Source organism: Cavia porcellus, unplaced genomic scaffold (assembly GCF_034190915.1).
Source record: "Cavia porcellus strain 051 isolate PalLab524CR breed Dunkin Hartley unplaced genomic scaffold, mCavPor4.1 scaffold_13, whole genome shotgun sequence".
Taxonomy (NCBI): Eukaryota; Metazoa; Chordata; class Mammalia; order Rodentia; family Caviidae; genus Cavia; species Cavia porcellus.
Genome location: NW_026947496.1, coordinates 68,991,685 through 69,014,439, shown reverse-complemented (window position 1 = coordinate 69,014,439; position 22,755 = coordinate 68,991,685).

Sequence of the window (22,755 nt, the reverse complement as noted above, 5' to 3'; positions counted from 1 at the left end):
ACAGACAAGTGTGATGGGTGAAACAAACTCCTGCACACACGAATACTAATCCTGGGGCCAAAATTTTCTCCATTATTTAAAGTCATTAAAATTTTGTAATAACTGGCTTCTTTTCTCTCTTACAGTGAAAGAGGTTTAAGCTTACTGAACACCACTTATTGTAGACCCCTGCAAGTTACTGCTTTGCTGTATCTTCATAACAATGCTGAGAAGCAATTATTTAATCTGATTTTACAGGTAAATAAATAGAACTTCTGGATGGTTATGTGACTTTTCAATAATCATACATAAAATCAATGATGGTCTTCTGGACCTTAGAATGCCTGCTCTTTTCACTGCATTGCCCTGTATTAAGATGTTACTTCCTGAGAATGAATTAGGTTAAGTCAGTCTTCTTTAATTGGATGAGTTAATTGTAGGGTGATGAGAAGGTGTTGGGCACCTGCACAATGGCAGGGTTAGAAGTGTTAATGGGAAGGAACCAGAAACATAAATAAAATTTTTCTTCTCTTTTCATTTTCTCTGCCATCTCAGCTTTGTTCCACCTCCCTTTAAATTTCTTTCTTTGTTTCTTTACTTAAAAGGAAAAAGAGAAAAAACAAAACAGATTAAAGGTACAAGTAATACAGAACTGCAAAAAAAAAAAAAAACAATAAGAAATCACCAGTTAATAGATCTTAATCAACCTGTTGCTTGTTACTTTTGTTTCCATGAGTTGAAAGACTCTCATGAGGGCTGGGGTTTAGCTCTGCAGCACAAGCAACTGCTGGAAAGCACAAGGCTGTCCGTTTGATCACCAGTACAAAAAAAAAAAAAAAGTCTTTCATGGATCTTAGAAACAGGATAAATATATTTTTTTCCTAATGGATATCCATTTAAAAATTATCTGGCAAAGGAAATAATACCATGAAAGCACCCACTAGGCCAGTCCACAGAGAACTAGCTAGAAAGGAAGGTAGTTTCAAGTTCTCTGGGCTTGGCTTTGAATGCAAGAAGTAAATCAACTCTCACCTGCCCTCAGTGACAAAAACATAAAAATGGATAGAACACCCACTCTAGAGTTACATGAAAATAAATCCAAATCCTAACCTCTTCCCTCAGACTATGTGGCTCTGAGGAAATGGCTCCTACTTTAAGAAGTTCTATCAACAGTTAAGGACTGAGAGATTAAGGACATCAATACCTCCACAGAAAGATAACACCACAGGCTCTCTTTTTCTCAAATAGGAACGGGAAATCATCCTTGAAGTGTCAGGGATAGTTGTGAAGCTCAAATCAAATAAAGATGTCTGTTCTAATTTATTTGAGATACTATTAAATTCCATGCAAAAAAAGGATGGTTTCCTAAGCAATATTTTAACCAATGTTAATGAGCTGCTTCATGTTAAGCAAGGGACACAAATTTGTTGAGAGATAACAATTCCTGGTGTCTCCCTGAATATAATAATTCCTCCTAAAAAGACAAATTCTCAAACCAGTGACCATGCCTAGAGGTATTCAGTAAAAAAAAAAAAAAAAAAAAAAAAACAGTAAATGTGTCTGAATTTGTAATTGGTAATGGAGCCCAAAACATGCTTTCATACTGTGCTGGTTCATCAATGACATCTTGCAAAGCTCTCCCCAAGCTATGATAATTAACCATACTTTACACCTGGATTGGATCACACTACTGACACTGTTACTCAAACGTTATTCTGAATGTTTCTGAGGATACACATTTGGATGAGATTAACATTCAAATTAATGGACTTTGTGTAAAGCAGTTTTCTTTTCATAAGGGTGGACCTCATCCAATCAGCTGAAGGTCTTAATAAAACAAAAGACTGATCCTCCGTGAGAATGAAGAAATTTGGTCTCATTTGAACTCACACCAACTCTTCTCTGTGTCCCTTGCTGGTCAGCTTGCCTTGGAGATTTTTGGATGTATATAGATATATAGATATAGATATAGATATAGATAATATGCATATACATATATTCACATATGTTTATGACTATATGTGTGTCTGTGTGCATGTACATGTGTGTATATATCTACACAAATATTACTGATGACACTGTTCTCTGTTGAACCCTGACAAGTGAGATAACTAGTGCTCAATAAGTGTTAAATTGATTTTACACTCCAAAAGGGATTATTGCTAAATCATCACAATATTTCATTCTAAAATAATATTGTTTTATTATCTAAACAAAAATTATTTCAAAAATGGTTGTTTGCTCAATTATCCATTCCTTCCCAAGCACTTATTGATTATTGTCTCCCTTATAATTTACCAGTAGATGGAATAGAAGAGAAATTCTATTGTAAAAGCAAATATTCACTTTTAATGGTAGTGAAAATCTAAAACTCAAAGAACAGAAATTTAAAAATAAAAAAATAAATGAATATGATTCACATATATACACATGTGTATACAAAACTGTCTTGTTCAATGACTATTGAATAGAACAACCTTAAGAAAAAATTTTCTCTATAAAAATACTAGACTTAGAATTCACAGTTGAAATAATTTCATCTGTATCTATTATAGAAATATGACATTGAAGTTCTGAAAGGAATGTGAAATAGCTTTGCCTTCTAAGTGTCTAGGGATAAAATAGGTGAGGAAAAGGGAAAAATCAACTTAACATTGAAAGCAATTTTCACCTTTCCTTGTTTGAAAAACGTATGTGAAATGTTATGTGTTGTCATGGAAACAATAAAATAAAAAAATCTGTTTACTAATGCCCGAAAGTAGGTGCAAGATTGTCGAACACAGATTGCTTTTATTGTCTCTTACAGGATAGAAAATTACTGATAATGGTTTGGTAGATAACCTTCTTTGTGTTTATTCTAAATTTCGCCCTACTTGTGTTTTGTGAATATATAACTTCTCAGTAGTTATATTTTAAAGCCAACAGGAGGCACCTTGAGATGGCCTTTTTAAATCAGTTCATTACTCTAAATTACAATTGTGGATTTTAAGACTGAAAGCCACTGAAAAGGATTCAGTGCTAAACTAGGGCTTTTCAAATTCATATACGCATGGTGAACACAGAATATGTGAAGTATTAGTTATACTGTAAAGACCACAAGGTCCAGTGCAGTAAATACCCCTAAGTCCAAGTACAAAATGAACTATAATCCTTAAACCTCTTCTATTTCTTTTAAGCTTTGTGGGTTGAGAACATTTTTACCACTTGGGCATTAAATTAAAATCAGAAGCCTAAATTTCTTTTGGGGAACTTCAAGGATCTCCATAACCTATACCATAGCCACTACCCAATCTCGAATATTGAACTGCTGAAACTTCATACCCTCTAGAATTAAAATTTCTGTTTTTTAGGCCACCATTCTGTAGTAATTTTGTTATAGCACCCTGAATAGACTGAAAGAACAAATACTTGTTCATTTGAAAGGTAGTTACAGTAGGTTTCAAGATGACCAAATTTCCTAAAATGCATGGTACAAAACATGACAGCCTTCAAAGGTCTAACGAAATTCTACTCTCACCAGATGAAGGCACTCACGACACCCTCCTGCCTCCATTTCACTCTTTCCTTCCTTTTCTACCTCCCACCTCTCTTTCTCTGCCTCTCAGCTACGCCTTTCCTATGTTTTTCAGCTATTACATTTGTTCATTTTGAGTTTGGAACTGAAAAAAACTTTTTTCTTTTCAACGCAGTGATCATCATGGGAAGTTCTGCATTGAACGGCTTCCAAGCAAATTTCCTTAAGTTCCTACTGATAGACAAAAATTATCCACTAGTCCACTGTATTGTTTATTAACATTCGAAAATATCATTTCATTTCAAATTCCAAATAGAAAGGAGATAGAGATATTAGAATGGGACTGAGAGGATTAAATAAAAAATATGTTGATAAATTTGTAACTCTAGAATTAGTGAAAATTCACAAGGTTAAATACGCATGGTTTGTCTCCCATCAGAAACTCAAAATACAATATCAGTAAATTGCAGAGCAAAATAAAAGATAATAGATAGCAAGAAGACAGATCTTTTGAAAAAGAGAAGGGGACCAATAGATCAAGGAAAAAGATAAGAAGGAATGGGAAAGAAAGGGAAGGGATGATTAAAAAAATGTAGATGTTTCAAGCACATGAACCACTCCCATTGGTGAATGTAATTATTATATTATAATAAAATAAAATAGAACTAGTGCAAAACAATTACTTTGTTTTTTCTTTAGGATCAAAAATTGCTTAGTTTTAGATGAGAGAAAAATAAAATGGAAGCAACCAGAGATTATATAAATCTACAAAATTTGAAAAAATATGGACATTTGTGCTTGTTGTACAGTCAAACATTTCCTAAGGCAATACAGATTTTCCTGGGCGAAGGGAGTAGAGACTGGTTTAGTGAGAGGTTTCCATCTGTCTGGGATATATTTAACTATTCAAGACAGCTGTGGCACAACTTTTTCCCCAACATGAAATCTAGTCCTTCTTTCTTTCCCTCTTTGAATCCTTTAAGACAAATCCTAACTGAATGACTTGTACATAACTTAGTACAGCATATTTTAGGGGTTTTTAAACGTGCCTCATTCCACTATATCACCAAGCTTAGGAGGTAAGCAGGAGAGTAGCACAGCAGTCAAGGCATCACTTAGAGTCAGAAGACAGCCAGGTCTTCCTACTTCTGTAGTGGCAGGCACTTTGGGGCCTTTGTACAAAAGCAGTGGAAGCTTACACAGTGGCTGAGACTTGTTCTCTTTGGGTTTCACTTGAATGTCATCAGTTTAGACCATGTTGATGGAAAACTGTGTCATCCATAACCTAGAAAATTTTATTCTCAGCCGGTTAAATTGCTAGTTGAAGTTCCTGTGGCCTTCTGGGATCGTATTAACTCTAGTACAAGCACTCTGAGGGTCAAGTGAAGGAAAAAGGCCCAAAGGTACCTAAACTTTAACTGTATCTGTATTTTGTTTCTTCAAATACTAATTTTATAGGATATAGAAATATACGTGCAAAATTATTTTACTTAAGAATATTTGAAAATATTATACTTTGTTCTATTAAAAAGAAAAAGAAAATTAGTAAATGTCTAATGTAACCCATAATCTATTAATCATAGCATTTTATTTTTTCTATCCAAAATTTCTTGATGCTTTTCATTGTGGGTCTATATTTTTCAGATCTCTCAAATCACACTTTTTCCTGACACTGCTACAAGCTTAATGGAAACACTTTTATAACAAGCACTCTAAGTTTAACTTCTTCCCTATCCCTGTCTCTGTTGGAGTATTTGCCCCCTGTACATGTGGGGCCTTTGTAACCTCTTCTTCCTTTCCTATCTTTGACTGACATGAACCTGACTCTGGTTATAGATCCAGCACTCCAACTTTAGGTGCTGTTGATGGGCAAATATATTTGAGGGGAATCAGGGAAGAAGTGACTGGACCATTTTGATCTTAGAGAATATTTAGATTAGAGAAGAAGAACCTAAAGGTGACTGTTCACACAGGAGGCCACTTGGGCTTTTAAGGATCTCTTTTCCATCACGTATAGTTTATGATCAATATTTAGAATATAACTACATTCTCCAGATTATAAACAGCACCATTTCTTGAAGCTCAGTCATGTCGTATCTCTGACCTGACCAATGCCTAATCACTCTGGGGAAAAAAACACATAATTAAAGGAGCAATCTGGAAAACCTGTACTCTGTACTCTGAACAAGCCTATTAGTCAGAAAAATTTTCACAAAATGTCCTGAAGTGGAAGTGATGTAGCAGGACAGTAAAAGACTCACCCAGAAATTCCAGAGTAATATATGCTCTAGAACAATACAAGTTTAATGACCTTTACAACATTTAATATTTGCAACTCACACCTGAGTGAATAGCAACTGGCAATTAACCCAGTGAGAACCCTTAAGGTTTGTTTTCTAAGAGAGTACAGCAAATGCTACTTAAAACCAAAGGAAGCTTAATCACTAATACAAGTGCTATTTTAGTTTTCATTCCTTTATAAGTTACTGTGGTAAAGTTATTTTCCATCCTGGGCAATAGAGTGCTAACCTGAATACTAGCGTTAAAATTCTGGTACCCAGAATGACCAAAAAGGAGTGAGGCATATCCATAAATAAATGAATATAAAAAACAAAAAAGCATGCTTTTATGAACTTCAACTAACATCATTAAGCACATGAGACTTTTTCCTTCAACTTATATCCCATTATCTGCATCTCACTGGTATCATGGCCTCTGCCCAAATCCTGCACCAGTGCTGGCTCCAGCAATGCTCTGAACTAGCAGAAAATTTCAGTCCTAGCCAAAAATTTCCTTCATGATATCCTCTAGCATTATCAAACACTTCTCTCTTGCTCCTCCTTGTCTTTGCCATACATAGATATGATTCCCTATCAGCGTGTGGTTCACATCACTTTTACCTTATGCTGTCATGTTTCGATTTCACTTTCTTATATCAAACAACACTCGGTTCTTCATTTGTATGCCTACAGTTGCTCAAAATTTTATCTTTAGAGTATTTTTCTTCCAAACTTGCATTGTTCTATTTTTGTTCCTATTTGCTGTTCAACAGATGTAGGCAATATCAATGCCATACAAAACTCACTTTCTGTTGATGGTCCATGTCCTCAGTATCTTTCAGTTACTGTGCTAATAACATTTTTATAATTTTTCAAAGAAAATAATCATTCACAAGGTCCCAGAGTAAATACTACTGAGCAGTATTAAAATGGGATATATATATAAATCTTGATCTAATCTAACTTTCAAATCATTTTAAATGGTGCCAGTATGTTTTATTCTATCAGAAAAGAAAAAAGCACCCTCAAGAAAAGATAATTCTTTATAATACATACCCAAATAATCAATGTCATCAAGGACAAGTGAAGGATGTCAAACTCATTCTTGATCTTTAGGGGATGATATATAAATATGAATACAAAGTATCTCAAGGGTTAGAGCGCAAGTACTTGAAGAAAAGATGTAGATGATAAATTTTGATTTTAATTACATTATTTGCTTTTACATTGAATTTTCAAGAAATAATAGCTACATAAAGTTAATATGTTTTCCTCTATCGAACAATTGTAGTTAAGCCTACAGACTTCTTTTCAGAATAATGTTTTAAAATACATACACCATATGGAATTTCTAAGCAAAACAGTTGCATGGAAATATAGCCATCAAACACTAAACAAATAAATTTACAATTAGTAATATAGTTGTCATTTTGGTGCATTAAATAGTAAGTCTTAATGACAGTTCTAATAAATAATTACAAAAGGTTAAGCATAAGTAATTTTTGAAGAATCCTTAATAACTGTAATGCAACATGGAAATATCTGTCATTTCTGTTGATGAAAAGAGGACAGATACTGCTTATACCACCCAACTTCATTGCTTACATGTAACTGGAAGAAATGGCAATACGAGTTAGAAGTTACTTAAAACATATGTATAAATATATGTTTAATACATATACATTTCCTCATTTAAATTTATTGATTTCCTGAATTCTATTCTATATAGGGATTTTTTTACCCTGCATATTTTATCAAAAAAAATTCTATATATTTAAAAGTACATTTAGTTATTTAATTGGGCATTACCATGGACACAATAATAATCTTCAGATAACTGAAGAGCTGAAAACTTCGAGATATATAATATGGTACAATTTGAAGAGCCTTATCATCCAGTAGAGTAATAACATATTATAAATTATAAAAATGAAGCATTACATGTATTATGAAAGATAAAAAATTCTGGTACAGGTGAAGTACAAAAGAAAAAGTCCAATAGACAAACCTCCATAAACAGAAAGGTAGTCACCAGGCAGATTTATGGATGACAACTATTCAAGTAGATAAATTTATGACAAACAATATTGAGATATAAAACAGCATGTAAAGGGCTGATAATTTAATATGACTTGGAATTTTAAAATCTCTTACCAAGATTACATTGTATTCACTGACTACAGACATATTTAAACAAAGCCACCCTAATTATGGAAACTATTCCCAAAGAATTCCTTAGCATCTGACTATCATTGAGTATAAACTTATTGTGTATTGGATGGATAGATGGATGGATGAATGGATGGATATATTTATGGATTGATGGATACAATTAGTAGTGTATATTAAACCCCAATACAAATCCTCACAATGTCTAAATTCTCCTAAGAGCCAGAGATGGAAGATATTTAATGCAAGAATATCTGTGACCCATGAGCAGAACACAAATGTTGAAATGCATAATACTTTTGTTTTCTTGATTTTTTCTGTCTGAATTCATTAAAATCAAAATGATATTGTGAGACAATGACCTGAGAAATATTTTTCACTCTGATAGTCTAGAAAATAACTATTGAATTCATTGAAGAAACTGAATTTGTAGAAGAGAGTAATAAGTATTTTTTCTTCAGTATAGAAAAAAACAATAATCAGAAGATTTTCTAGGCTTAGTTCACTACAAATATTTTTACCCTACAATCTCCAAAATCACTAAAAGGATTCCGATTATGAAAGATATTTAATTGTTACATATAACTTGAAGAAATAAAGTATGTAAGGTAATCAATGCCTATTTCTATTGCATGTAAATTAAACCTAAATTCACCATAAAACAAGTTTCATAGTCACGAATGACAGAAGGACATGTCTGGAACAGAATCTGCAGTTACAAATGGAACTAATCCACTAATTCTGGGATCTTTGTTAGCATTTAATTCTGTGTGTGATGTCATAAAGTGGAATACTGAAGAAAAAGGAGAGGTCAGCCAAAGGAGATTTTTCAGAATAGAAACAAGGTCATACAGGAAGCATCTAGAGTAAATAGAGGCACTCAATCTAGAAATATGACATAAAAGATATCAAGGGTCCCCTGGAGACATTAGATAGGTTAATTTTGTTCAGAATTAGAGCATACAATCACAGAAAAGAATAATTCAGCTTTGTGAGAGAAGAAAACTTTTCATAGTTGAATCAGACCACCTAGGGAAACTCTGAGGTTTTTCTGAATAGATTTTTTCAACTAGTGGTTCAAGGATAACTATTCAATCCATTAAATAATTAACCATTTATTGTGCCCCTGTGGGTAGTGTGGGCATGGCAAACTAAGCAGAGAAGGAGTGAATTCCCTTATTAGCAATGTGTCATGTGCGTGGAAACAAAATTTGGGGGCCATAAATGTAGAGAGTATAGGGAGCAAGGTTCTCCTCTGGATTGCTCAGCTCAGGAGTGGGCATGGGATGCTGGGGGACTGTCTGTAGGGGAGAGATTATTCCGTGGTCTGAGGTACAGTATCTCTTAAGAGAAACCATCATAGGACTTCTGTATTCTTCACTGTCATATAAAGACCTTGAAAGTTGTCACTTTTGTTCTTTATATACAGAAAAAAATGAACAAATAAAACTCAGACCTTTTTAATCATTAGAAAATTGATACTATTAGACAAAATTCCACCCTGAAATTAGGAGAGACAGGTGAATCTAGAAAGTCATAACTGAAATCAGCTTACCTGCACCAGAATTTTTTAAAGATATAGGAAAAATAGTCAAATGGTAATACTGTTAAACAGTTGGAGACCGAATACAAGCTAGTGTAGTTATATATGTGCTTTAGAAACTTCTGGGGTCTTCAAGTCATAACAAACCTTAACACATTTTCATGTCTTTTCCATCTAGAAAACTTTATTAAATTTACAAGGTAAAGATCTCAGAATGATATGCTTTTGGAGGCAAAATGAAAGCATAATTCTTGAGAACTATGTCCAGAATTCTTCAAAAGAAAATCTTACTCTCCAAAGAAGGCTTTATCCCTCCTAATTAAAGCACATTTGATCCATGCCAGGTCAATGTGTCCATTCTGCCTTAGGTTGTTGGGTGGGAGGAGCTATTGAAATGTTAGATATTTGTTAAGGTAATAGAGACAGAGAACGTGAAATATTAAAATTTAATCATAATATCATTGATTTTTCCTCTTCCCAACACCTAGTACCATACAATAGAGAGAAACCCCTAATATTGAGATAACTCAATGATACTCTCTTTCACCATCTGTTAAACATCATACCAGTAGTTTTACTTAGTATAATAAGATAAAAAAGACTAGTATTCAAATTAGAAAGCATTTTAAATGTCTATTCAAAGATAACACTATGTGAAAAATTTCCCCCAAATCAATAAAAATCTATCCAAAAGAATAAGCCCATATAGCACAGTTATAGGGCACAAAGCTATTATATAAAACCAATTAATTTCTTACATAACAGCAATGAAAAATTAGAATTTAGTATTAAAAATCAACACTATTTATAATAGAACCAAACATATATAGCTTAGACATAATTTTAACAAAATATCTGCAGAATCTACATCCAGAAAATTGTAAAACACAGATGAGAAAATTACAAAACCTCTAAATAAATTGAAAAGTATTTTGCATTTGACATGGAATAATCATTGCTAGATATTAATAACAAGAGACATTAAATGTGACTCTGTACTATGTCCCAAAAATTTCTATAAATCTAAAAGTAATATAAAATAAAATAATTGTTTTAAAAATTAAAAACACTTCCCCACAAGTTGGGACATTTTTGTAGAGCCCAACCTACATTTCTATAGCATTTATCTCTTGGGTGGGTCAGAGTATTAAAAGTGTTGGAACATGAAACTGTATCATAGATATCTTTTGATTTTTAGGGTCAAAGTTCTGCAGAAGAATGAAATACAAAACAAGTATTAACTGTTGACATAAAAGAAGCAAAATCACTTCATAAATTCTCACGATTACCATTTGTAAATAAATACTATATTTTCTGACTACATCACTAGAACTCAATAAAGTATGCGTTCACCATAACCTGAAAAACTACTAAGGAAACCTTCACCACTTCCATCTGTGTGGGATGCTTCTCTCTACTCGTCCGTGAGGTATGGATGTGGCAGTGTGTTGTAGCTGTGACACTGTTGCACTGACATCTATGGATCAAATAGCCTTTGCAGCCTTGCGAAGACCAAATACCATCATGTTTTTTTTTTCCTTTTTCTCTTTTTCTTGCCCTGTATCTCCTCTTTTCTTTGGATTCTCTCTTCTTTGCCTTTGTGTGCTTATTTCTCACTCATTCACTGAAGTTTCTTCCATTCATAGAAACCACAGCTGTGGGCAACACTGTGGGTATAACTAAAGGCAAGCAACTATTTTCTGGAACTCTAAAATCAAAAATACATACATAAAGTAACCTCAGGAAAAGACTTCATGCTCATCCAGTCCCCTGCTCATCCATGTACCCATCATTGACCAACAAAATGAGTTTCAGTGACTTGCTATAATTTGTGACGTTCTATGGAAATATGCCTATGCATGAAATACTAGACAGAAAAGTATGTTATGCATAAATATTTATTTTACTACTCTTCAAAATTATTCTTGTTGACTGGGACTTCACTTAATTCCAGGAGTGTTTGGAGCTGTTCTTTTTAATAAGATGCACTATCTGAACTAAGTACCTGAAGACAATGAGGGACTGAGACACAGGGGTACTGAGGAAGAATATCCTAGGCAGAGAAAAAGACAATTTAAAAAGCCCTTTGTCTTAGAACATAACCATGGAAAGATTGCATGAGAAGAAATTGACATAATGGGCAAAGAGACCTTGGGTGGACTGATGCTACGTTACTTTTTCTTCATTTAAGGTAAGCAAGGTATTTGGAGGATTTTGTGGAAAACATGACATAAGACATGATAAATAATCTGTTCAAATGCTATATGGAGAATAGGCTATTAAGAACCACTTTGAAACATGTAGACCTCTTAATATAATTGATGATATAATTGACGGATGACAGAGGCTTGAATACACACTGCTCCCACAGTGTTATATAGTTATATAGAGTTATTTTGAAAGTATAGATGAGCTTGTCCTCTAACCCAAGTTGACTAATCTCAAGAGATTGTCCCTGTCTGTGGCACTGTGACAAGAGGTTAATTGTAGTACTTCTGATTATGCTTTATGTGGTTTAAAAATTTAAATGTGTATGATTCAATAAAATAACGTTCTTCACACAACTGTAATAAATTTCAACTCAAATACCAAACCTTAACGATCTGTAAAAAACTGTTTCTGTTATGGTTTGATAACTAGTGGTCAACTTAATGCCAGCTGGATTACATCAGCATGCATTGAGAGAAGATGCTCCACCTGAGGAGGGTTGCCAGGATAAATAGGTGGAGAAGAAGAGAGGTGTGGAGTTGGATTGAGGTGTGAAGGAGGCATTGTGGGTTCTCCTATGAGTTGCTGTCTGAGCTGCTGATTCTCCTGGAGAAGCGTTGGTCTTCACATCAAAAATTGCTTCCTGGCTCTGGAGGGGAAGACATGTGCTGCCTGGTCTGCAGGATGAACTCGTCACGCTGCTTCCTGGCATGTACCCAACTGTGCTTGTCGTCGGAGGAGCTCGGGGCCTCTGTGTCGCTGAGGACAGCTGTGGTGCCTTTCAGGACAGCCCCGCTCTTTGTTGTGAGTGTGACTTCTCGGCTCCAGTGTAGAACCCTCATCCCACTAGCACAGCTCCTTCATCCTGCTGGCATAGACTTTCTGGCTTCCACCGCTGACCCTTGGGTCTTCCCGGCACAAATTCGTAGAGACTGGCATGAGTCCTTCTTGTGGGCTCTGGACTTCCAGTTGGACTCTTGGAGGCATTGTCCTGAGCTCTGGGTTTTTATCTGGACTCTTGTGGGACATTGCCGTGGGGTTTAGGCTCTTGACTAAATAATCTATGTCGTTGGTGTTGCGGATAGATTTCCTGCATTCTCCTGTGTTAACTTCTGGTGACCATTATAAAAATATTATAAACTCCATGTCCTGGTCTAAATTGTTCTCTGTGTACAACCCCTGACTACAACAGTTTCAGAGACAAATGTTGGGTCAGGCAAATAACTGACTGTCAGTGACTAACTCAGGCTGGGCAGAGTCCCGTGACAGTAGAGCCACGACTATGCACAGTGTTGTTTTATAAATTGCAGTGTTTTGCCATTTGCAGGTGAGTTTTACCTTAATAATACAAAATTAGCAATCTACATCTGGAAGAAAAACTCAGCTACCATAAAAATCTAAGTCCTATTAGTGTTATATTAATTAATAATGAAAGCACTCTTTATTTTTATTGTCATGCAACGAATTACCACTAATTTAGCAACTCAAACACCACCACAGTCTGGCTCACAGTTCTGTAGCTAAGAGTTCTGAGGCAGTGTAACTGAATTCTCTACCCTGACGGAAATGAGGGTATTAGCCTGGGCTGCATTGTTCATCTGAAGTTGAGGGGAGCTCTTAGAAGCATAATGTGTTTTATTTTGCAGTTGCAGGACTATCTGAAGTCCTCTTTCTTTTTGGGTTTCAGCCAGGAGCCTCTCTCAACTCTATAAAGCCCCATACAACTCAGGCAAAACCTTTATCTTCACACCCATAATGCCTCATTAAGCTGTGCCTATACTTCAAATCCATCTTGTTCCTCTCTTGTTATTTGGAGAAAACTGCATCTTAATGGTTTTACAATTAGATCAGGCCCACCTGACTAGTCTGTCTCTGTTACAATCACTTACACCCAATCATATTTCATCATACCCAACCATATTTAATGCTCAACCATATTTCATCATATTCACATCTTCTGAGGTTAAGGCATGACAGCCTCACATGGCTGTTTACGGTATTTTGCCTATCACACAGACAAATACATGCAACGCACAAATGCAGTAAATCTGTTTTCCAATTTGTGGAGTTGTTGTAAACTGCAAATAATAAAATAAAAACATGTATTAGCCTCTTTCAGAATATTTATGTGATTTCCCTACAAACTTTAAATGTATCAACTTATTTATCGCTGTGAGGCAGTTTCAAATCCATTGTATAGATTAATGAATAAAGCAAGGAAAGTTTCAATTTTTCCCAGAGAATAGTAAAGAGAACAACATGATAGCTCCTCCACGTTTTCAGGTATGAACATATGGAAGATACTTTGTATAGTGTTTGAATCACAGTAACCGTTCAATAAATAATAGTTTCTTTTTTCATGTTATTATGCTTGATCATGTCATTTTATTTTTTCTTTATTTGAAAACAAATTATTTATAACATTTGTACATGTTTATAATAATTGGTAGTTGTTAGCCATGTATTAGGTTTTATTACATAAACATACTTGTATGTATTCACCTTCTTTTCAGTACTCAATGTGATGATAGCATGATTCTCAACATACAGGTCTTAATAAGGAGTGAATAATTATCTTTATTTTATAAGAACTTGATATACAAATAGTTCTCACAGTATGTGACAGAATTAGATGTAAAACATATGTTCTGAATAAAATATTCAGATAAAATACCTTTTCCCTTTTTCAGTGCTTTATGAGCATATATGACAAAATCATACTACATACGTGTATGATAAACTCAACAATAGATGTATATGAATACACATATACTGCTTATTATGCAATTTCCAAGAAAATAAAAACATTCACAAGTATTCATAATATGAAACATATCGCACTGCTGTGGTAAAGATAATAAATATATATCCTTTCAATTTGCACTAAGAAGTTTCCTGATTATGAGATTTGCTAGTCATTAAGAAATACCAATTTACTTCAGAATAAAATGTCCTGTTGCTCTGCCAAAATTTTTTAAATTTCACTCACTTAAATGATGACCTATATCACACATGCATGTTCATGCTAGAACCTCCTCGTTTCTCAGTGAGATTGGTGAAGTATCTTGTACTGACTAGGACTAATGTGTTACTTGCAAACTTGCAGAGCAATGTTAAACTCACCAAGAAGGATGAGGTTAATTAACACTATTCTTGGAAATGTTGGGAGATCAGCAAGAACAGCAATAAACTGGGGGTCAATTCGAGTTCATTCTGCACTCAACATACTGAGCAGCACATAAGGTTATTCAGAATGATTTGTGCCAACGTATAATGGTTTCTATATTTATAGGTTATCCCAGTGAAGTGTACAGATTTGATTTATAGTTCAAACATAGTCATTTCTTTGGTTGGTGAATCTATTTGAAGCATTTGTTAGATATTTTGTACAGGGATTTACATGTAAGATTTCATTTAATAAATTAGCAAATGCTCATAAACTCCATTTTGAATATTTGCAAACTGAGTCTCTTGCAGAGTAAAATAAGTAGCATTCCAATATCAAGTAAGTCAGGTGTCAAATCAGGTGGCATAACCTTATACAACCAAGCTAAACCCATAAAGAGGTAATAATAGTAATTACCACTCAGGAGGAGTGCAAGTGTTGGGGTTTAGGTGGATCCCTAAGCAAAATAAATGGGTTCTATTTTTAAGATAGCACTGGAAAAGCATTCCAAGTGGGTATTCACACACACACACACACACACACACACACACACACACACACACGCACACACACATGCACACACACACACACAGAGGGAGAGACAGACAGACAGACAAAGAGACAGAGAGACAGAGACAGAGACAGAGAGAGACAGAGACAGAGAGAGACAGAGACAGAAACAGAGAGAGACAGAGACAGAAACAGAGAGAGAGAGAGCCAAGGAGAATGCTAGAGATCAAGGTCTCTAAGCCAACGCAAGAAGAAGGATGCAAATGTATGAATAATCAAGAATCATAGACAGGAAAGTAATAGGGTCTCCAAAATGGGGTGATACTTCCAAAAACGTATGTGTAGGGTACACAAAATGATCCTTTCCTGCTTGGTTCTGGAATATAATTTACTTTATCTAATCTACATCCCTGAAAGACTAGCATGTCCACAGTCAGTGCTAAACAAAATTCAGCATGTAGACTTCAAGGAAATCATGAATGGATATGTACATTTTGTTATCAGTGAAACAACCCCTCATACCCAGCCTTGCCCCGTGAGATTGAACAGCCCTCCAACAGCACACATGGGACAGATGTCGGTGAGAAGAGGGAGCTTGCTCAGAAAATGCCAGGAATTCTCCAAGGTAAGTTACAAAGAAAATTGATTCTGCTTGTAAGTTTTAAGAAATATGTTGAAGCAAGCTCAAATTCTTACCATTGCCTCATAGAATTTTCTCATCGCATGTGCATTTGTGTTCCACAGAGAGTATCTGTACAGACCTGTAGAGAATATACAGGAATCTTAAAATATTTGACAAAAAGCAAACATCTTCCAACACAAGAACTGCCCTAGTGGCCATTTAGACACTTTCTTTTGGCAAATATCAATTTTTATTTGTTTATTCATTTCATTTTACTTTTACAATTTTTTCATCAACTAGAAAGGCTTGAAGAGAACTAAAACAAACTGTATATGAAAGAATATTATTCTTTTTAGTGTCATCAGTACAAAATCTTCCTAAAACAATATTCCAGATTCAATAGAGGTCAGATGCTTCAGTCAAATATCTTTTTTAGGAAATACAAATTAAAGTCGAGCAAAAATAAAGCAAACCGCTCAATTCAAGGATATCCTTGTCAAATGATACAGTGAAATTTGCTCCACACACACCTAGTTGGCCCTGGGAGGAAATTTTAAATCAACTTCTGAGCATGCATACTAAAACACAACTGAAGAATTTTGAGGCAGAGAAATGGCATTTCATTTTTCCAATGAAATGTTTACCTTGGTCTCATGTAGAGAATAGATTGCAATAGGAAACTGAAAGATCAATTAGGAGGTCTTTCTCAGAGAAGCCATGAGATCAGCTGTACCACTATTTTCCAGAGGACCTCTGAGCCCCTTTTCGTCACAGTCTCTTTGGCCAAGATTAGTGAGGGTAACAGTTTCATCAGGCTTTGAAATTATATCGTTGTCCGGGTCATAAAAGTAATTAGGGTTTGACCTCAATTAGATTTGTCATTTATGTTTTAGAAGGAAAAATGAATTGATCATGAGAGCAATAACCTAAATATGTGTGCTGGTTCCAAATAGTAGTTTCATTTTTTTCTTAGCATTCTTTAAAACTATCTAGGTCAATCTTCTTTGTATAACATATGTTTTATGAGAACAAGGATCTTCTTCATTTTTTTTTCATATTTGTATTCCTAGCCTTTAAGACAATACTTCAACTAATGTAGATGTTCTACAACTACTTGTTGATTGGATGGATGAATCTATTTCCCTTGACTGCATTCAACCTTTCTGCATATCAGACAACAACTGATTGGTTCTGTCTTGTTCTCATCGCAAAGCTTTCTTTTCTCTTCTGGCAAACTGATTCACATTTCTAACTAGCTCTATTGCTGCATCATTACGATATGAGTATTTGTTTTCAATACTCTTATGCTGCAACCTAATCTCCAATGCACGGGTGAGTAGAACCTTATGGGAAGTGACTGGGTCATGACAGTGAAGTCCTCTTGAAGGAACATAGAGTCTTAGAAAAAAAGCCTGATGTCAGAGATTGGCCACATCTTCTGCTGTGTACCGAATGTATCACCTACAAAGCAGAGAAAAACCCAAACCACACATCAAATCATCCAACATCTTCATCTTGGACTTCCTGGCATCTTGAACTCAGACTCTTAGCCCCAAGAACTATGGAAATAAACTTCCATTATTTTGCGGATTATCTAAGCTAAACTGTTTTGTTATAGCAACCCAGAAAAAAATCAGATAAATTTTTTGTTAAATCCATGAAATTTATTTATATTCTTCGCTGAACTCCCAAATACTCATTTCACATTTCTTTTATGTGAATTCTCATGCTATCATCTCAATTTTCCAAAACTGGTTTATAACTTGAATTTCCCTCAAGGTATTCAAGAAAAGTAGGTGACTTTTATCAAGAATATCTTTGTCCTTTCTGTTAATTATAATCCAGGAAATTTCCATATTTATTGCTAGAAGTTGTCATTTACATTCTTTTCAAGTTGATATTATCTTTTTCCAAATTACAGATTCAAGATGTAACTACTGTTTAGTAAACCAGTTACAAGTCAGTGGCATATTTCCAGTGCATTTCTAGAGCTTATGTGACTCTTATCTGTTTCCAGATTTTTCTTAACTTCTCTGTTCCCAACAGAATAATCATAAATTTGCTTTTCTTGGCCTAGATTTATTGAATTCTAAGTTTAGAAAATTTTTTTTCTGTTTTAAACTGTACAAATTTCAAGGTAAAGAAGTGTATCTACCCTCCATTTCTATACAGTTTTCTTATTTTCAAAAAACAATTTTCAACTGGTAGACTTTTAAGGTATAAAATTTACCTGCTTGAATCAGCATTCTACTTGGTTCTTGACCTGTTGGGCTATATGCATATAAATCTTCTAAAATAAAGTCTCCACTCATATCACTGACTCAGATTTTCTAGTGTAATAGTTTGCCATTCTGAATCAGCCAACTTAAAGTGTAGCCTGAATTGTTCCATAAATTCTTTTACATAATTCTGACTCATCTATAATTAATCACTATAATAAAATTGTTAAAGTCCATTTATCTCTAATACCATTAATCTTTCATATCATCAGATAATTTGTGCTATGCCGTGATTAGCATAATAGCATAATTAGAACATTCTAAAGATCTAGAGCATGACCTTAGACTGAATTCTATTAGTTTTTCTTATGTCATTATCACTACAGTATAAGAATAGAATAGCTGTTGCGCACACTGTCTTTTACTTGTGTTTCTTTTCAGAGAACCATAATCCAGTAAGGATTATGTCTCCTAACATGTTTTCTAAATTTCTTTTATTTTTAACTTTTTTGATTGTCAGTCTTAAGTCAATTTAAGTAAAATGATAATTGAAAGAATTTAAATACACAAAATATTCATTAAATGATTTATATATATACTTACTACATGTAATAAACCTATAGGCTTTAATTAGGCCTATATGGCAAGCTACTTAGAAACAATAAAGTAAAACTTTCACGGCATTCTATTGGGCAAAGCTGAAGCTAGCTTCATAGACATATGACTTAGACAGTTGCATCAGGTCTTTAGAAAAGCCCAATGCTTCCTTGGATTAATGCTCCATTGCTGGAATCTTGAAACTTCATAGTCCTTAAACAAGATAACCTATGTAGTCATTTTGCCCTGATTCCCACAAATTTTGTAACAGCTGATCCTATTTGAACAAAGGTACAAGATTAGCCTAGATCCAAAGGAAAAAGGAAACAGGAAATAGATTCTACCTCTGGATGAATGGGGCAGAATGAACATCTAGGAAAGAAAGAAATCAATAGTAACCATCTTTGGATATCATTTATCATATTTCTATTCACTAATAGGGAAATTGTGGCAGAGGGAGATTAAGCACTTGAGTCCAGATGGCCCTGCTGGCCATTAAGGAAGCAAACATTGCTCTAGCACTCACTAGATAGAATGTTATGAATAGTTAAGAGTTCTCTGGTGATATAATAGTGAAACTGATGCATTCCTGGCTCTGGTATAATCACTGGAAGGGAACAGTGATGAAATAAGAGTTAATCTAACCATAATATAATTCATTTTACTATGATAATACTCAGTATATAGTCCCTAGGTTTGCAATCTCCTTGCCAATTCTTATTATCCATATTCTAAAGCCTAAAATCAGCCTTCTCCCTGATTTCTTAAGTTCATGACCCTTCTCTATCCCATTTAGGAACAATGAACATTAAAAAAAGGAAAAAGATTGAGCACTAAGACCAGGTATAGGAAAATATTAGACCATTATGAAAAGGCCTGCAGTCCTGGAAAGAGCAGGATGATAAGACTAACTGTGAGATTCAGTGGGATGAAGGAGTGACAGCGATTGGAGGTGGAGGAAATTGAATTTCTAAAATTGAAGTCCTAGAAATACAACAATGTTGAGATTTACTGTTGTATAAACTAGCAATCTAATACCATGAAGAATCATGAAGATGAACATTGGTAGAATTAAAACTATCAGTGTGATAAATGAGTATGTGATATGAGGGTCTTTCACAACATGGTATCTTCAGTGTTTGCTGCATATGTGGCATTAAAAATCTGTGTCTTCCATTAAGTTCGTATTTCAGTACTTAGTATTTTTTCCATTAAATAGTAATCACTTAACTAAGAAGATAGTGTTTTCCAGTCTGTAAGGTTATTATTCTAGATTTGACAAAGCTGTTACCATTTCAATGTTAGTTTGAAAAGGAATTTTGATATAAATGGTATTTGATGTCATAGTTTGACCATGCTGTACTTAAATCGGCTTTTTGTCTAAAATTATGAGACTCTTTAGTGCTTCCCATATGTTGATTAGTGTAAAATTTAGGTTTGCATTCTCCCTTAATTCCCACAAATGCATTTCATAGTAGATGGCACTATTGAAATTCTAAGGGAAGAGAATTAATATCAGATTACTAACTTACTGATATATGAGAATCATGAAGTAGGGAAGATATCATCTATGTACTATTATATTGACTAATTTTATATTACATATTTGTTTCAGGTTTTTTATTGATAGGAGACAAAGTATTCTCAAAATCTTGTGTCCTAAAACAATAATCTTTTATTTACTCCCAATTCTAAAGTTTAGCCATTCTGGGTCTGGACTCAACTAAGCAATTACATTTCTCTAGCTTGGGATTACTTATAGTTACAGTGTTGTCTTGGCCCAACTAAGTCAGGATGAGTATGTTTTCAACTCACATGACTGCAGGTTGGCATTGGTTTGCAGCTCGGCCTCTTTCTTTACATGTTTTTGCCACCTACATTCTAAAAAGGGTAGATCGATGGTTTAAGACTTTTAGAGCTTAAAACTTGTAGCACCCCAATCTTTCATTGGTTAAACATATCACAAGTCCAATCTAGTTTCTAGGAGTAGAAAGTACATTCAGACCCTTCAGGTCAAGTGATGCGCAGTATTTGTGGTCAGTTTTAGTTTATCACAATTTCCACATTTACTAGAGAAGAAATTTGATGCCAAATCATTCTCCCAGGCCAACTGCTTTGGTTCTCTGTGCCACTTTTGCTGAGCTGATCCTTTATGTACACGTGTGCACAACTGCAAAGCAGAGAGTGAGTAAATTTCAGATTCTACTTATTCCTTTGGCTGGAAGCACAAACTGCACATGCAGTAGCATAAATTCACTTGATTTTGTTTGTTTGTTGGTTGGTTGGCTGGTTGGTTGGTTGGTTGATTGGTTGAGAAAATGCTTGTGGTATTTTATTTTAAAATAAATAATTTGTGAACATTATATGAGGAAACATTTGCCAGATATTGGCTTATCAGGCACTCTACATGTTGCAATATGTTTTGTTTTCTAAGTATAACTTCCCTTCAATAAAAATGTTTTCACTAGGGCAGTATCAGGTAGAGCCTGTCCATTCATGTGTGCAGCCACATTTATCCTGCTATAATCATGTGTCAATTTAATAATCTGACAGAAAACCTGGAGCCATACCCACTTTTATTTTATGACAAGCTTGAATAGAGAAAAACTCTACTGAAGATAATTTGCACACCAAAAATGACTGTATAATAAGCATCTGGATAGTTAAAGTGTCACCATTTGCAAAGTATAGCAGTTTCTTGGCTAAAACCAGTACCTTGTTTATTGTAGCCACAGAATCTGAACCTAGAAAACGCTATAAAAACGATCACTAGTAACACAGTCCCATTTTCTAAAAACAAACAAACAAACAAACAAACAAAAACAGAACAAGGTCATACCAAGGTGCTGTGTTTTCACTGATTTGTGCATGAGTACTACATCAGCTGTGCTCAAGGTCAGTTTCTCCTCCTCCACACCCCAGTGTGAACTACTTCATGCTGAAAATGGGTCACAGATATGCACAGGAGAGATTCTCCTGCAGCTTTTAGGCCACTGTTTCCTATCAGTACATATAATTTTCCCCATTTCTTTTAACTAGAACAACAGAGACCCAAGATCAAGTGGTCTCAAGAAGATCCAGTTCAATAACATATTTTTTTCTATAAATTCCATGAATTTCCATTGAAATTCCATGAAAATTGTTAATGATCACTAGTCTAATGTTTTCTCAATGCCATAGAAAAGTGTAGCTTCCTGGGTCTATTTCAAGCAGTATTACCACTTTAGACAATAAAATCTGCTAATAGCCATTCTGGGTGGGGGGAAGTCCTCAATGTTCTGATAGGTATAAATTGAAACATTAATATTTCCCTTTCTCTCTAAGTTTAGCTCCTAAACTTATCCATACAAAGTATGTAATTATGTGTGTGTATGCATGCATACTATACATATCTATGTGTATATATGTATATACATTGTATTTATACTGAAAAGTTGATTATACTGGACATTCTCATTTTGATATTTTACTCTTAATATTCTTGTGGTTGTTAGTCCATTCAGGCTGCTATTAAAGAAAACCATAAACAGGTTATTCATAAAACTAACAAAACTTATTTCTCACAATTTGTTGTTAGGCAAAGGCCTGTCTCTTGATTTAGAGATGATCAATAACTATCTACTCCTAAACTCAAATAGCAAAAGAGGTAAGGGAGTTCTCTCAGGATTCTCTAGCTTTTGCTATTTTAGGTCTCTTCTGGTTCCAAATGAACTTTAGGAACTCTTTCCTCTGGTTCCTGATGGTATGCTAATGGTATTTTGACTGGGATTGTATTAACTCTACATACCAGTTTTGTGAGTAGTGCCATTTTCACTATGTGGGTTCTTACTATCCTTGAGCAAGGGATAAATTTCCATTTTCTGATGTCTTCATAGATATTCTTTTTCAGAGTATTGTGGTTTTCAGTGTTTAGATCATTTACTTCTTTTGTTATATTAATTCCTAAATA